Below are 17,573 nucleotides of genomic sequence, written 5' to 3' on the forward strand. Positions count from 1 at the left end.
ATCATGGAACACTACATCAAAAACTAATGATGTAATGTATGGTGATTAACATAACATAATAAAAAACACACAGCTGTCTTTATTGTCTTTATTTTTTTATTAAACAAGAGAAAAAAATGTGGACCCTATGCAATATTGGCCCCATACTGAATTTTATAATAATTCTTCCTTAATACCAGCAATACATAAACATTTAGGAACTAAACATTTATAATATATTGCTCAAAACCTAAGTTTTCCAATTCTTGAAATAACATTTAATTTTGAATACGTAAAATTTTAATTTTGAAATTTCTTACTGGCTCCTTTTTATCTACAAATGCTAGTGAGATAATTTGTAGTTTTGATTTTTTTATTCTCTGCTAAGAAGAAAACCAAATTGAAAGTGTGGCACTCAAACACAAATTTTTCTTCCTGTTCTTACCACTTCATGTTAGAAGTGATATTATAATTTTCTTTTTAAAGATTTCTTTTCCTTTCTTTCTTTCTTTCTTTCTTTCTTTCTTTCTTTCTTTCTTTCTTTGTTTCTTTCTTTCTTTCTTTCTTTCTTTCTCTCTTTCTCTCTTTCTTTCTCTTTCTTTCTTTTTCTTTCTTTCTTTCCTTCTTTCCTTCTTTCTTTCTTTCTTTCTTTCTTTCTTTCTTTCTTTCTTTCTTTCTTTCTTTCTTTCTTCCTTTTTCTTTCTTTCTTCTTTCTTTTTTTTTCTTTCCTTATTTCTTTCTTTCTGTTCAGTTAGCCAACATATAGTACATCATTAGATTTTGATGTAGTGTTCAACAACTCATTAGTTGTGTATAACACTACTGTTTTCTTTTACTAACTTCTAGAAGCACAATATTATAGCTTTGGTAATATTTAACTAAGTAACTACAGTAGCTTGACTTAATTAATCATTGTATTTATTTTTCAATTTATCCTACTGTTCCCTTACAATTCATAGATAATATGTATAACATAATTATTTAAATATATACATATATTTTTTTCTGTGTAGGTTTACCCATTTCTTTTTTTTAATTTTTTATTGTTATGTTAATCACCATACATTACATCATTAGTTCTTGATATAGTGTTCCATGATTCATTGTTTCCCCATAACACCCAGTGCTCCACACAGAATGTGCCCTTCTTAATACCCATCACCAGGCTAACACATCCCCCCACCCCCCTCCCCTCTAGAACCCTCAGTTTGTTTTCAGAGTCCATCGTCTCTCATGGTTCCTCTCCCCCTCTGACTTACTCCCCTTCATTCTTCCCCTCCTGCTATCTTTTTCTTTTTTTTTTCTTAACATATCTTGCATTATTTGTTTCAGAAGTACAGATCTGTGATTCAACAGTCTTGCACAATTCACAGCGCTCACCATAGCACATACACTACCCAATGTCTATCACCCAGCCACCCCATCCCTCCCACCCCCCACCACTCAGCAACACTCAGTTTGTTCCTGAGATTAAGAATTCCTTAGATCAGTGAAGTCATCTGATACATCTCTTTCTCTGATTGACTTATTTCACTCAGCATAACACCATCCAGTTCCATCCGGTCGTTGCAAAGGGCAAGATCTCTTTCCTTTTGATGGCTGCATAATATTCCATTGTGTATATAAACCATTTCTTCTTTATCCATTCATCTGTCGATGGACATCTTGGCTCTTTCCACAGTTTGGCTATTGTGGACATTCCTGCTATAAATATTGGGGTGCACGTACCCCTTCGGATCCCTACATTTGTATCCTTGTGGTAAATACCCAGTAGTGCAATTGCTGGATCGTATGGTAGCTCTATTTTCAACTGTTTCAGGAACTTCCATACTGTTTTCCAGAGTGGCTGCACCAGCTCGCACTCCCACCAACAGTGTACGAGGGTTCCCCTTTCTCCACATCCCCGCCAACATCTGTCATTACCTGACTTGTTAATTTTAGCCATTCTGACTGGTGTGAGGTGGTATCTCATGGAGGTTATGATTTGGATTTCCCTGATGCCGAGTGATGTTGAGCACTTTTTCATGTGTCTGTTGGCCATTTGGATGTCTTCTTTGGAAAAATGTCTGTTCATGTCTTCTGCTCAGTTCTTGATTGGATTATTTGTTCTTTGGGTGTTGAGTTTGAGAAGTTCTTTATAGATTTTGGATACTAGCCCTTTATCTGATACGTCATTTGCAAATATTTTCTCCCATTCTGTCGGTTGTCTTTTGGTTTTGTGGACTGTTTCTTTGACTGTGGAAAAGCTTTTTATCTTGATGAAATCCTAATAGTTCATTTTTGCCCTTGCTTCCCTTGCCTTTGGCGATGTTTCTAGGAAGAAGTTGCTGCGGCTGAGGTCGAAGAGGTTGCTACCTGTGTTCTCCTTTAGGATTTTGATGGACTCCTGTCTCACGTTTAGGTCTTTCAACCATTTGGGGAGTCTATTTTTGTGTGTGGTGAAAGGAAATGGCCCAGTTTCAGTCTTCTGCATGTGGCTGTCCAATTTTCCCAACACCATTTGTTGAAGAGACTGTCATTTTCCATTGGATATTCTTTCCTGCTTTGTCAAAGATGAGTTGACCACAGAGTTGAGGGTCCATTTCTGGGCTCTCTATTCTGTTCCATTGATCTATGTGTCTGTTTTTGTGCCAGTACCATACTGTTTTGATGATGACACCTTTGTAATAGAGCTGGAAGTCCGGAATTGTGATGCTGCCAGCTTTGCTTTTCTTTTTCAATATTCCTCTGGCTATTCGGGGTCTCTTCTTGTTCCATACAAATTTTAGGATTATTTGTTCCCTTTCTTTGAAAAAAGTGGATGGTATTTTGATGGGGATTGCATTGAATGTGGAGATTGCTTCTAGGTAGCATTGACATCTTCACAATGTTTGTTCTTCCAATCCATGAGCATGGAACGTTTTTCCATTTCTTTTTGTCTTCTTCAATTTCTTTCATGAGTACTTTATAGTTCTCTGAGAACAGATTCTTGCCTCTTTGGTTAAATTTATTCCTAGGTATCTTATGGTTTTGGGTGCAATTGTAAATGGGATCGACTCCTTAATTTCTCTTTCTTCTCTCTTGGTGGTGGTGGTGTATAGGAATGCAACTGATTTCTTTGCATTGATTTTATATCCTGCTACTTTACTGAATTCCTGTATGAGTTCTAGCAGTTTTTGGGGTGGAGTCATTTCGGTTTTCCACATACAGTATCAATTCATCTGCAAAGAGTGAGAGTTTGACTTCCTCTTTGCCGATTTGGATGCCCTTGATTTCTTTTTGTTGTCTGATTGCTGTGGCTAGGACTTCTAATACTATGTTGAATAGCAGTGGTGATAGTAGACATCCCTGCCGTGTTCCTGACATTAGGGGAAAAGCTCTCAGCTTTTCCCCATTGAGAATGATATTGGCTGTAGGTTTTTCAAAGATGGCTTTTATGATATTGAGGTATGTACCCTCTCTCCTATACTCTGAAGAGTTTAGATCAAGAAAGGTTGCTGTACTTTGTCAAATGCTTTTTCCGCATCTATTGAGAGGATCATATGATTCTTGTTCTTTCTTTTGTTAATGTATTGTATCACATTGATTGATTTGCGGATGTTGAACCAGCCTTGCAGCCAGAGATAAATCCCACTTGGTCATGGTGAATAATCCTTTTAAAGTACTGTTGGACCCTATTGGCTAGTATTTTGGTGAGAATTTTTGCACCCATGTTCATCAAGGATATTGGTCTATAGTTCTCCTTTTTGATGGGGTCTTTGTCTGGTTTTGGGATCAGGTAATGGCGGCCTCATAAAATGAGTTTGGAAGTTTTCCTTCCATTTCTATTTTTTGGAACAGTTTCAGGAGAATAGGTATTAATTCTTCTTTAAATGTCTGATAGATTTCCCCTGGGGAAGACATCTGGCCCTGGGCTTTTCTTGGTTGGGAGATTTTTGATGACTGCTTCAATTTCCTTAGTGGTTATAGGTCTGTTCAGATTTTCTATTTCTTCCTGGTTCAATTTTCGTAGTTGATACATCTCTAGGAATGCACCATTTCTTCCAGGTTATCTAATTTGTTGGCATAGAGTTGCTCATAATATGTTCTTATAATTGGTTGTATGTCTTTGGTGTTGGTTGTGATCTCTCCTCTTTCATTCATGATTTTGTTGATTTGGTCCTTTCTCTTTTCTTTTTGATAAGTCTGGCCAGGAGTTTATCAATCTTGGTAATTCTCTCAAAGAAACCAGCTCCTAGTTTCGTTGATCTGTTCTATTTTTCTTTTGGTTTCTATTTCATTGATTTCTGCTCTGATCTTTATTATTTCTCTTCTCCTGCTGGGTTTAGGCTTTCTTTGCTGTTCTTTCTGCAGCTCCTTTAGGTGTAGGGTTAGGTTGTGTATTTGAGAGCTTTCTTGTTTCTTGAGAAATGCTTGTATTGCTATATACTTTCCTCTCAGGACTGCCTTTGCTGTATCCAAAGATTTTGAACAGTTGTGTTTTCATTTTCATTGGTTTCCATGAATTTTTTTAATTCTTCTCTAATTTCCTGTTTGACCCCATTCATTCCTTAGTAGGATGCTCTTTAGCCTCCATGTATTTGAGTTCTTTCCGACTTTCCTCTTGTGATTGAGTTTTAGTTTCAAAGCATTGTGGTCTGAAAATATGCAGACAATAATCCCAATCTTTTGGTACTGGTTGAGACCTGATTTGTGACCTAGGATGTGATCTATTCTGGAGAATGTTCCATGGGCACTAGAGAAGAATGTGTATTCCGGTGCTTTGGGATGGAATGTTCTGAATATGTCTGTGAAGTCCATTTGGTCCAGTGTGTCCTTTAAAGAGTTTATTTCCTTGTTGATCTTTTGCTTAGATGATCTGTCCATTTCAGTCAGGGGGTGTTAAAGTCCCCCACTATTATTGTATTGCTGTCAATGTGTTTCTTCGCTTTTGTTATTAATTGCATTATATAATTGGCTGCTCCCATGTTCGGGGCATATAATATTTACAATTGTTAGATCTCCTTGTTGGATAGACCCTTTAAGTAGGATATACTGTCCTTCCTCATCTCTTAATACAGTCCTTTGGTTTAAAAATCTAATTTGTCTGATATAAGGATTGCCACCACCAGATTTCTTTTGGTGTCCGTTAGCATGGTTAATGGTTTTTCACCCCCTCACTTTCAATCTGGGGGTGTCTTTGGGTCTAAAATGGGTCTTTCGCAGACAGCATATTGATGGGTCTTGTTTTTTAATCTTAATCTGATAGCCTGTGTCTTTTGATTGGGACATTGAGCCCATTTACATCAGGGTAACTATTGAAAGGTATGAATTTAGTGCCATTGTAGTGCCTGTAAGGTGACTGTTACTGTATATTGTCTCTGTTCCTTTCTGATCTGTGCTGCTTTTTGTCTCTCATCTTTGCTTAGAGGACCCCATTCAATATTTTTTGGAGGGCTGGTTTCATGTTTGCAAATTCCTTTAGTTTTTGTTTGTCCTGGAAGCTTTTTATCTCCTTCATTTTTCAATAAGAGCCTAACAGATATAGTATTCTTGGCTGCATATTTTTCTCGTTTAGTGTGCTCTGAAGATTACCATGCCAGTCCTTTCTGGCCTGCCAGGTCTCTGTGGATAGGTCTGTTGCCAATCTAATATTTCTACCATTATAGGTTACATATCTCTTCTCCTGAGCTGCTTTCTGGATTTTCTCTTTGTCTCTGAGACTCGTAAGTTTTACTATTAGATGTCGGCGTGTTGACCTATTTTTTATTGATTTGAGAGGGGTTCTCTGTGCCTCCTGGATTTTGATGCCTGTTTCATTCCTCACATTAGGGAAGTTCTCTGCTATTATTTGCTCCAATATACCTTCTGCCCCTCTCTCTCTTTCTTCTTCTTCTGGGATCCCAATTATTCTAATGCTGTTTCATCTTATAGTATCGCTTATCTCTCAAATTCTGCCCTCGTGACCCTGTAGTTGGTTTCTCTCTCTTTTTCTCAGCCTCTTTATTTTCCATCATTTGGTCTTCTATATCGCTGATTCTCTCTTCTGTCTCATTTATCCTAGCAGTTAGTGCCGCCATTTTTTATTGCACCTCATCAATAGCCTTTTTGATTTCGACTTCGTTAGATTTTAGTTCTTTAATTTCTCCAGAAAGGGTTTCTCTAATAACTTCCATGCTTTTTTCAAGCCCAGCTAGGATCTTTAAAGTCATGATTCTGAACTCTAGGTCCGACATTGTACTAATGTCCGTATTGAGTAAGTCCCTGGCTGACGGTACTATCTCTTGTTCTTTTTGCTGAGGTGATTTTTTTGTCTTATCATTTTGTCCAGAGGAGAATAGATGAATGAGAGAACAAAATGCTAACAGGTTAACAACGTCCCCAGCAAATATACTCTATACAAATCAGAAAAGACCTGAAACCAGGGGAAAAGAAAGGGAAAGAAAGAAAAAAGAAAGAGAAAAGAAAGAAAGAAAAAAGAGAAAAGGATTAAAAACAAAAACAGAACAATACAAAAAAAAAAAACGAATATGATCAAATATGATCAGGCTAGTGCATAGATCAGTTCCGCACAGTAGATTTTGGGTGTATTTTGGTGTGTTAGAAAAAAGTGTCTCCTAAAATTTTAAAGGAAGAAAGACATATATGTACAAATTAAGGGTTGATACAATGAAGGGATGGAAGATGACTGTAAAGATGAAAATGATAAAAGATTTTATAAAAGGAATTGATACGATAAGAAGTTGTTTGAAAAAAGAAAGAAGAGGATTAAAGGAAAAAATGGGAGAGAATCTGATCAGGCAGGAGACTAGAACAAAGCCATACACTAGTGATTTAGGGTATATTTTGATCTGTTAGAAGAAACTGTATCTCAAAATTTTAAAGAGAGCACAACTTATATATATATGCCAAAAATAAGGGTAACTACTATGAAGGGATAAAATATGACTCTAAAAATGAAAAATAAAAAATGTTTTTTTTAAAAAAAGAGATTCATAAGATGTTGGTTGAAAAAGGGAAATTAAAAAAACAGTTAAAAAATTAACTTTGAAAAACTAATGAATCATTGTACAAAAGCCATGAATTCTATGTACAGTATTCCCCTAGCGCTGGAGTTCTCCCGTTCTCCCTGATCGGTAAACTTGGTCTTGGCTTGCTGGCTGTTCGTGCTGATCTTCTGGGGGAGGGGTCTGTTGCCATGGTCCCCAAATGTCTTTGCCGGAGGCGGAATTGCCCCGCCCTTGTCAGTCCCAGCTAAGCAAGCTGCTCGGGTTTGCTCTCAGGAGCTATTATTCCCTGCAAGCTTTCTGATCGGCTTTGGAGGACGACAGTGAAAATGGCGGCCTCCCAATCTCTGCCCCAGAGGAGTCAAGAACTCAGGGCTCCACTCCTCAGTGCGCCTCCAGAGAAAAGCAGTCAATCACTCCCGTGTCCCCGGTCTCCGGCGCACTCCGTGCTCACTGACCTGTGACCAAGCGTTTCTATCTCTGGCTCCCGACCCCGTGTGGAGTCTCCAAACACAGCAGATCCCCGCGGTGCACTCCCATGCCACTCCTCCTGGGGGAGGGAGGGGAGTGCCCCTGGATCTGCCGCTCATTGGGTCCTGCTGGAGGAGAAGTGGCCCGACTGGGCCGCGGATCACAGTTTATGGCAACCCCGAGCTGAGAGCCCGCGCCTCGGCTCCATCTCTGCAGCCGGCTTCCCCGCTCCGATACCTGGGAGCTCTGCCGCACTCAGGCACCCCCGGTCTTTCTGTGACCCCAAGGGTCCTGAGACCACACTGTCCCGCAAGGGTTCCACCTCCCGCTTAGCCACTGGAGCGACGTCCCTCCGCGGAGCTGACTTCTAAAATTCTGATTTTGTGCTCTGGGGCTCTATCACTTGTCAGAAGCGGCCACGGAGGCCCCCTCCCCCGCCGTCTATCCTCCCGAATATCTCCTCAGATTCACTTCTCCGCACGTCCCTACCTTCCAGAAAGTGGTCGCCTCTCTGTTCAGAGAGTTGTTGCTATTCTCATCTTCGATCTCCTGTTGAGTTCGTAGGTGTTCAGAATGGTTTGATCCCTATTCAGCTGAATTCCTGAGACCAGAGGAAATCCAGGTCTCCTACTCCTCCGCCATCTTGCTCCGGTTTACCCATTTCTATGAAATGTTTTTATTGATATAGTTTCAGAAGAAAAATAATGGTCCAAGGAAATGATTATTTTTCTTTTTATTTATTTTCTTATCAAGTTGATGAATCATGTACATTTATACACAGCAAATAATGTAAAAAAATGCAGCACATGTGGGTTTTTATTTTATTTATTACATTAGTGAGTGATAGTGACCTCATGAAAATGCAATATATATTTATTTGATGAATGTCAATTGATTGTGAAACCCTTTTTATGTGTGTGTGCTATGTTAACATTCTTGGTTTTGAAGCAAAGGTAAACAAATAGAGAGAGAGAGAGAGACAAATCAAGAAACAGACTCTTAATAATAGAGAACAAACTGATGATTACCAGAGAGGGGGGAGGATGGGTTACATAGGTGAAGGAGATTAAGGACTGCACTTGTGGTAATTAGCACAGGATGAAGTATGGAAGTGTTGCCTTACTATATTGTCCATCTGAAATGAATATAACACTGTATGTAAACTGACTTGAATCAAAATTAAAACTTCAAATTAAAAAAAATCTTGGTTTGGATTTTTTTCATATTACTCTTATCCAAGTATTATTTTGGGTCTTCATATTTTCGTATATATTTGACTGGTTTCTTACCTTTAATTAACTACTGGATTATTTTTTATTATGTTCAATTAGCCAACATAGAGTACATCTTTAGTTTTTGATGTAGTGTTCAATGGTTCATTACTTGCATATAACACCCAGTGCTCATCACAACACGTATCTTCCTTAATACCCATCACACAGTTACCTCATCCCCCCACCCCTCTCCTTTCTCTAACCCTCAATAAGTTTCCTGGAATCCAGAGTTTCTCATGGTTTGTCTCCTTCTCTGATTTCTTCCCATTCCGTGTTCCCTTCCTTCCCCTGTGGTTCTCTATGACATTCCTTATATTCCATATATGAGTGAAACCATATAATTCTCTTTGTCTGCCAGACTTTTCACTTAGCATAATCCCCTCCAGTTCTATCCATATCGATGCAAAGGTATTCATCCTTTCTGATGGATGAGTAATATTCTATTGTATATATGAACCACATCTTTATCCATTCATCTGGTGAAGGACATCTTGGCTCCTTCCATAGTTAGGCTATTGTGAACATTGCTGCTATGAACATTGGGGTGAAAGTGCCCCTTCTTTTCACTACATGTGCAACAATATGGATGGAGCTAGAGATTATTATGCTAAGCAAAATAAGTCAGCCAGAGAAAGACAAATACCATACGATTTCACTCATATGGTATGGAGTCATATGGAATCACTCGTATGGAATTTAAGAAACAAATCAGATGAACATAGGAGAGGAAAAAAAAAAGAGACAAACCAGAAAACAGACTCTTAACTATAGAGAAAAAACCGAGGAACCCTGGAGGGGAGGTAGTCAAGGAAATGGGTTAAATAGGTGTTGGGTATCAAGGAGGGTACTGGTTGTGATGAGCACTGGGTGTTGTATGTAAGTGATGAATCACTAAATTCAACACCTGAAAGTAATATTATTCTGTGCTAAATAACTGGAATTTATTTTTTTATATTTTATTATTTATTGGACAGACAGAGAGTGAGAGAGAGAATGAGCACAAGCAGGGGGAGTGGGAAAGGGAGAAGCAGGTTTCCTGCTGAGCAAGGAGCCTGTGTGGGACTCAATCCTGAGACTCCAAGATAATGACCTGACCTGAAGGCAGTCAAGCGACCCAGGCATCCCAACTAACTAGAATTTAAATATTTTTTTAATTGAGATACACATTAGAATTCCCTTGGAAAGCTGTGGAGATTAAAAAGATAGAAAATTTTTCAGAAAGGAAGTTTTTCTAGATTTTTTTAAGTAATTAACACATTAGTAAAGTAAGAGTTCATTTTCATTGTCCTGTTTTATTTTAGTTCTCATTCTATGCTTTGAGTATGTCTTTATTTTTCTTCCAAGGAAGTTGAAACAATAAGATTTCATGGGGAAATGGAATCACATTTCAACTGATTTCACTTTATTGGGGTTGTTTCCCTCAAATCAAACTGGCCTGCTTCTCTTTCCATATCATTTTCACATTCTTTCTCACCTCAGTGGGTAACTCAGCCACAATTCACCTTGTATGCTTAGATCCCTGGCTCCACACACCAATATACTTTCTCCTTAACCTGCTCTCCCTCTCTCCACCACTGTTCCAAAGATGGCATTCAACTTCCTCTCTGGCCAGAAAGGTATCTCCTTCCTGGGATGTGGGGCGCAAAGCTTCTTCTTGACCATGGCATGTTCTATATGTTTATTCCTGTCCTCCATGGCCTATGACCATTATGTGGCCATTTGCCATCCCTTCAATTATCCTAGCTGCATGAGTAAAATGATGTGTGTGAAAGTGATCGTAGGATCTTGGATTTGGGGGTCTATCAACTCCTTGGTACACAGTCTATGCCTTTTATATTCTTTACTGCTGGTCCAGGGCCACTGGTCACTTCTGTGATGTGCCAGCCATGTTGCCGTTGACCTGTATAGATACCTGGGGCAATGAGAACATGTTTTTTGTTTTGTTTTGTTTTTGTGAATACAAGTCTCTTTCCCCCCTTCCCTTTGCTTGGAATTACTGTTTCCTCTGGTTAGGTTTTGTTGTTGTTGTTGTTGTTTGCTCTAAAGAGAGTAGAAAAAAGGCCTTTACTACCTGTTCAATACATTTAACTGTAGTGACCTTTTACAATGCATCTTTTGTGTACACTTACCTTTGGTCCAGGAATCTCCATTAACCAGAAGATTAGATTCTGGAAGTCTTCTACACCACCTTCGCCCCCATGCTCAATCCCATTATCTACACCTGGGGGTCATGACAAGAGTTTGGGGTATTCTCTGAAAAGAAACAATAATCATGGCTGTGCTTAACTCTCCTTCATTTTCCTTTCTCATATTAATTAGAACACCCTAGAGCAGCACTGTCTAATAGAAATCTCATGCAAACCACATGTAATTTAAAATTTTCTAGTAGCCATATTAAAAAAATGAAATTGACTTAAATAATATATCAATTTAATTCAAAACATTATAACTAATACTGACATTGGCACTGATGTTAATATATCACTATAGTATATTAAATACAATGTTGATACAAATTAATATTTCTACTCATATTGTTATATTATCATTTTTATATTTAATCAACAAAAGATTATTAATGTGATCTTTTGTTTTTTTCACCCTATGTCTTCATAATCTTGTGTGTAATTTACACTTAGAGCCCATTGTAATTTTGACTATACACATTTCAAATGCCCAATAGCCAGATGGGGCTATTTGTTACTGTGTTAGCACAAATGTAGATATCTAATAAAATGTTTTTAAAAATATATATGGGTATTAAGGAGGGCATGTATTGCATGGAGCACTGGAAGTTATATGCAAACAATGAATCATGGAACACTACATCAAAAACTAATGATGTAATGTATGGTGATTAATGTAAAATAATAAAATAAAATAAATAAAAATTATATGGTATATGAAATATATTTGTGATGTGTAAAATATTAGTGGGATATGAAGTAATTAAACAAAATAAGAATGCAAATGTGGTGCTTATAAGTTTGCTTACTCTTTTCTTCCTTTATCTTTACCATTACAGTTACAAGACTATGGACTCTGAGAAACAAACTGAGGGTGTTAGAGGGGAGGGGGGCGGGGGGGTTGATTAGCCCGGTGATGGGTATTAAGGAGGGCACATATTGCATGGAGCACTGGGTGTTATACGCAAACAATGAATCGTGGATCACTACATCCAAAACTAATGATGTATTGTATGGTGACTAACATAACATAATAAAATAAAATTTAAAAAAATGTTCTAACAAAGAAAAAAAAACAATTATATCTAAAGTCCATCTTATCTTAACATCCTTTTATAAAACTATTTTGAGGAAAGATGGCAGGGAGTAGGGGGACCCTATTTCAACTGGTCCCCAGAATTGAGCTGGATATCTACCAGACCACTCTGAGCACCCACAAAATCAGCCTGAGATGTTAGAAGATCTGGATCTCTACAAACAGAATATCGCAGGTGGTTGGTTTTGAGGTATGGAGCAGGGAGTCATGATTCCATGGGCAGATATCAGAGGATAAACAGCAGTGGGAGGGAACCTGTCCATGGGGATCCTACACCGCTGGTGAGCAACAGCCTTGCTCACTGGGGATGGGGCACAGACTCACAGACCAGTAGTGGCAGGGAAAGGACTTTAGGGCAGCCCACAGGGCAGAAAGCCAGAGTGGTGGGGTCATGAGTGCGAACTGGGAGTGGCTGGTGGTTTTAGAAGCATAAAGGGCAGAGAGGTGCCCTGACCTGGAGGGTGGATGGGAGCGCTGTGGAGGGGCACACAACACAGAACGCTGCAGTTTATAGCAGCATGGACAGAAATGGAGACAGTGTGGCCTGGAGAGCTCACTGAAGAACAGACTGCAATCTCTCTGCTCTGACACAGAGGGTTGCTGGAGTGGTGGGGGGGGTGGGAGGGATGGGGTGTCTGGGTGATAGACATTGGGGAGGGTATGTGCTATGGTGAGTGCTGTGAAGTGTGCAAGACTGCTGAATCACAGATCTGTACCTCTGAAGCAAATAATACATTATATGTTAAAAAAAAAGGATAGCAGGAGGGGAAGAATGAAGGGGGGAAATCGGAGGGGGAGACGAACCATGAGAGATGATGGACTCTGAAAATAAACTGAGGGTTCTAGAAGGGAGGGGCGTGGGAGGATGGGTTGGCCTGGTGATGGGTATTGGGGGGGCACGTTCTGCATGGAGCACTGGATGTTATATGCAAACAATGAATCATGGAACACTACATCAAGAACTAATGACGTAATGTATGGTGATTAAAATAACATAATGAAAAAAAAGGAGGGCACTTGTTATGATGAGTACTGAGTATTATATATAAGTGATGAATCACTAAATTCTACTCCTGAAACCAATATTGCACTATATGTTAACTAACTAGAATTTAAATAAAAATTTGGAGAAAAAAAAGCCAGAGTTTTCATTATATAAGATAAATAATTTCTGTAGCTCTAACAATGTACAGTAATGTAAACATAGTTAACACTGTGTATTTGACATTTACTAGGAGAGTGGGGATCTCACAATTTGGTGGTATTCTCACAGGCAAAAAACAAAAAGTAACTATGTGAGTTGGTGGATATATTAGCTAGCAGTGATTATTTTAATGTGTAAGTATATTAAATCATCAAGTTGTACAACTTAAATATATATGACTTTTGTCAATTATACCTCAATAAATCTGAAAAAAAAAACAAAAGTTATTACAAGATTGAATAGTATAATTTATACTGGATATTTCAGATGTGAGATATATGAGTGACCAGTGAACAGTAACTGGGACATTTTCTTACCATCTTCATCATCATCATTGCCACTAAAATCAACATATTTAACATTATATCATTTTTATCCACACACCTGTCATCCTTAGGTTTTTCAGTGACATTGTTCCCAAATTGTTTCAATGCACTATTTGATTTTCACAAAGCGTCCTGGGTTGGTAACACAGATGTAATTATTATTTCACTAGAAGAATAGTGGTATGCACAGAAAACGTTAAAAATACAATATAAAAGTTAAACACAGAATGTAGTACAATTGGGTGAAATTTATGTTGAAAAAATAACCATAACATATCCACTATTTCTATAATCCTTGAATTATTTCCGGAAGGTGTCATTTACATTAAGAAAATATATTACTCCCTCCATAGGCAGAAAAATTTAGTCATTATTATTTGACATTTATTATAAATTCCCTTTTATACTTTTGAATAAAATCTAGGCAAGAAATCCTTTCATTAGAAAGAGCAGATTCATATGAAGTGTGAATAAGCAGTAAGTTTACCCTGCTAGCTTTATTCGTTGAATTTCATGTGAGACCATCTAAAGCCTATCCTAAAATGACTCAACCTTGTCTCATAAAAATTATCATTTCTTTCCCATCCAGAGAGCACAGTTATGAAGTAGCTTCAAAATCACTTTTTTTTTGTTGTAAAAAATGTAGTTATTCCCACTCAAACTCCACTTAAAATCTTCTGATTCTGAACTTGACCAGTTCTTATATAGATTATGTCACTCATTTCCTAAACAGCTCATCTTAAATTAGGAATGATTTCAATCCAGTCAATATTCTACAATGCCAAAATAATTAGCCCAATAAGATCAACAGCTATGTGATCAGATCACATGTTTGCATAAAAAACAGCTGTACTCTTGCTGAGTAAAACATATGCTACACATGCCATACTAAAGCATTCCTTATTTAGCTACAATCTCCCCCACCTGTAGAGGATCCACTGCAAGCTCTGGAAACTATGTACTATTTTCCCTTTCTCAATTGATAATTATATATCTCTCAAATTCAGTTATTTTTCTAAAATGGCTTGATTCGGACAAATAAATTTTCACATTTTAAGTTCCATTTGCATTCATATAAATATTTAATATATATTTTTTCCACACAGAATTATTATTTTTAAAGTGACCGTGTTGTCATGAGTATAGTACCATTTAGTGTAGATCTTAGTTTTATTCAGCAGAAATCTGGGAAAGAAGTTCATAGATGCTCACAGATAATATCAGCCATTGTATATTCTCAAAGTCACCTAGTTTCACTGCTATTTCAAAATATATTATTAGGAATAACACCATTTCTTTCCAGAATTGTTTAATGATTAATATTCTAGGTTTCAAGAGAACTTTATTTTTTAAGTATACCAGTGTTTAAGCAATCTATTATTTTTTATTTTAATTATATATAGATATATAATATAATATTTTTTATTTTATATATATTATCTTTTAAACCCACTTTTGTAACATACAATTTTGTTTCCAAGTTCCATCATTAACGAGATGCCTGGGTATAGCAATTGCTTATTCTACTAGTTTATAAAAGGTAGTTCTTAATTAATTCTAAACAAAATTATCTTAAAACACATGAAGAAGTGTCTCCACTCTTAAACGAGAAATAAAATACAATTAGGACATATATCTTTTATTATCTCCCACTTTTACAAACTTACTGGTTTGGATAGCTGACAGTGGTCCTATAGTCATCATATGAACAGAGTCATTTTTCTGAGTAGATTTCTTTCAGTATTTTTCAAACCAATGTATATACTCCTCTCTCATCCCTGCTTTTGACAGTTTAGATAATTCCATAAAGACTAAGCAGCAATCATGATTTCAGGACATCTTTGGAGATTAAGGATAATGCTTGGTGTTTTTTGTGTGTGTTCACTTGGGAATGCCCACTGAGACTTGAATAATGTAGGTTAAATCACCTATTGGTGATTTCAGCATGGCCTTAGGCCAAAGTTGGGAAATGAATTATTATAATTTCTTAGATGTTTTCACAGACGTTTTAAAGGTCAATTCAGTGGGGAAACAAATATATTTGTTCAAACTTTTTGAATATTATATCTCTAAAGTTTTATGGAGTCATACATTTAATATATGGTTATTCAGTAAGTACATAAAAGTAATGAGTCTCATATTAATTTATTTTGAAGTTTGGAGTATATTGCTATAAAATTTCATACACTGAAATGGGATATCATATATGCAATATAAACACATAAAAAGAAATTTTTATAATATCACACAATTTGGGGCCCCTGGGTGGCTCAGTTTGTTAAGCGACTGCCTTCGGCTCAGGTCAAGATCCTGGAGTCCCGGGATTGAGTCCCACATCCGGCTCCCTGCTCAGCAGGGAGTGTGCTTCTCCCTCTGACCCTCTTCCCTCTCGTGCTCTCTATCTCTCATCCTCTTTCTCTCAAATAAATAAATAAAATCTTAAAAAAATATATAATATCACACAATTTGCTGGGCGCCTGGATGGCTCAGTCATTAAGCAACTGCCTTCAGCTCGGGTCATGATCTCTAGGTCCTGGGATCAAGCCCCACATCAGGCTCTCTGCTCAGTGGAAAGCCTGTTTTTCCCTTTTCTCCTGCCTCTCCCCCTGCTTGTGTGCTCTCTCTGTGTCAAAGGAATAAATAAAAAAAAGTCTTAAAAAATCACACAATTTGCATTTGATCTTTAATTTGTTTTAATATTATTTATTTTTAATTATTGCCACTATGCTAGAAATTACTATCAAATTATAAAATATATATTTAAATTTTAAATATGCATTATTATTGTTATTGATATTGTTATTATATTAGTACTCTCTTTGTTGGCATACTATTTAGATAATATTCAATAATGATGTCTTTATTCAGATAATGCTTAAATATTTTTAGATTTCCTATACTCTCCAATATTTGCTTTGACTTTATGGGGTTTTTTGATTGACAGTGTACTCTCAGTCTAGTTTAAATGCTTTTTTAAAAATTTTTTCCTGTGATAAAAATATATGTAACATCAAATTTACTATTTTCCACTGTACAATTCTGCATATTAAGTACATTCACAATTTTGTGGAACCATCAACAACATCCATCTCTAGGAGATTTTCGTCATTACAAACTGTACCTTTTCATCCTATAAACAATAAATTCCAGTTCTCCCCTTCTTCACAGTCCTACTAATCATGATTCTACTTTCTGTCTCAATGAACTTGCTTATTCTAAGTAACTCATAAAAATAGAATCACAAAATTTGTCATTTTCTGTGTGTTTTATTTAACCTAGAAAAATTAGGGCACCTGGGTGGCTCAGTCATTAAGTGTCTGCCTTTGATTCAGGCCATGATCCCAGGGGCCTGGGATTGAGTCCCCCATCGGGCTCCCTGCTCAGAGGGGAACCTGCTTCTCCCTCTCCCACTACCCCTGCTTGTGTTCCCTCTCTCACTGTCTTTCTCTCTGTCGAATAAAATAAATAAAATCTAAAAAAAAGAAAAATATTGTCAAGGTTTATCAATGTGTAGCATGTATAAAAATGTCATTCTTTTTTTAATTTTTCAATTTTGTATTTAAATTCCAGTTAGTTTACATATAGTGTAATATTGATTTCAGATGTAGAGTTTAGTGATTCATCACTTACATGTAACACCCAGTGCTCATCACAAGGAGTGCCCTCCTTAATACCTATCACCCATCCAACCCATCCCCCACCCAACTCCCTCAATCAATCCTCAGTGTGTTCTCTACAGTTAAGAGTCTCTTATGGTTTGCTTCCCTCTCTTATTTTTTTCCCCTTCCCCTATATTTATTTGTTTTGTTTCTTAAATTCCACATATGAATGAAATCTTATGGTATTTTTCTTTCTCTGACTTATTTCACTTAGCATAATACATTCTAGCTTCATCCATGTTATTGCAAATGGAAATATTTCATTCTTTTTTTAAGACCAAATAATATTATATTGTACATGTATATCACATTGTGTTTATCCATTCATACTTCTATGAGCATTTGTGTGGGTTCCATTTTTTGGTTATTGTGAATAATGCTGCTATGAACATTGGTGTACAGATATCTGTTCA

At 37.0% G+C, this 17,573-nt stretch overlaps 1 pseudogene; it reads left to right on the forward strand.

Moving 5' to 3' along the window:
* Nucleotides 1-10,256: 10,256 nt before the first annotated feature.
* On the forward strand, nucleotides 10,257-10,842 carry LOC113928627 (annotated as a pseudogene).
* Nucleotides 10,843-17,573: the final 6,731 nt, after the last annotated feature.

Source organism: Zalophus californianus, chromosome 5, assembly GCF_009762305.2.
Source record: "Zalophus californianus isolate mZalCal1 chromosome 5, mZalCal1.pri.v2, whole genome shotgun sequence".
Taxonomy (NCBI): Eukaryota; Metazoa; Chordata; class Mammalia; order Carnivora; family Otariidae; genus Zalophus; species Zalophus californianus.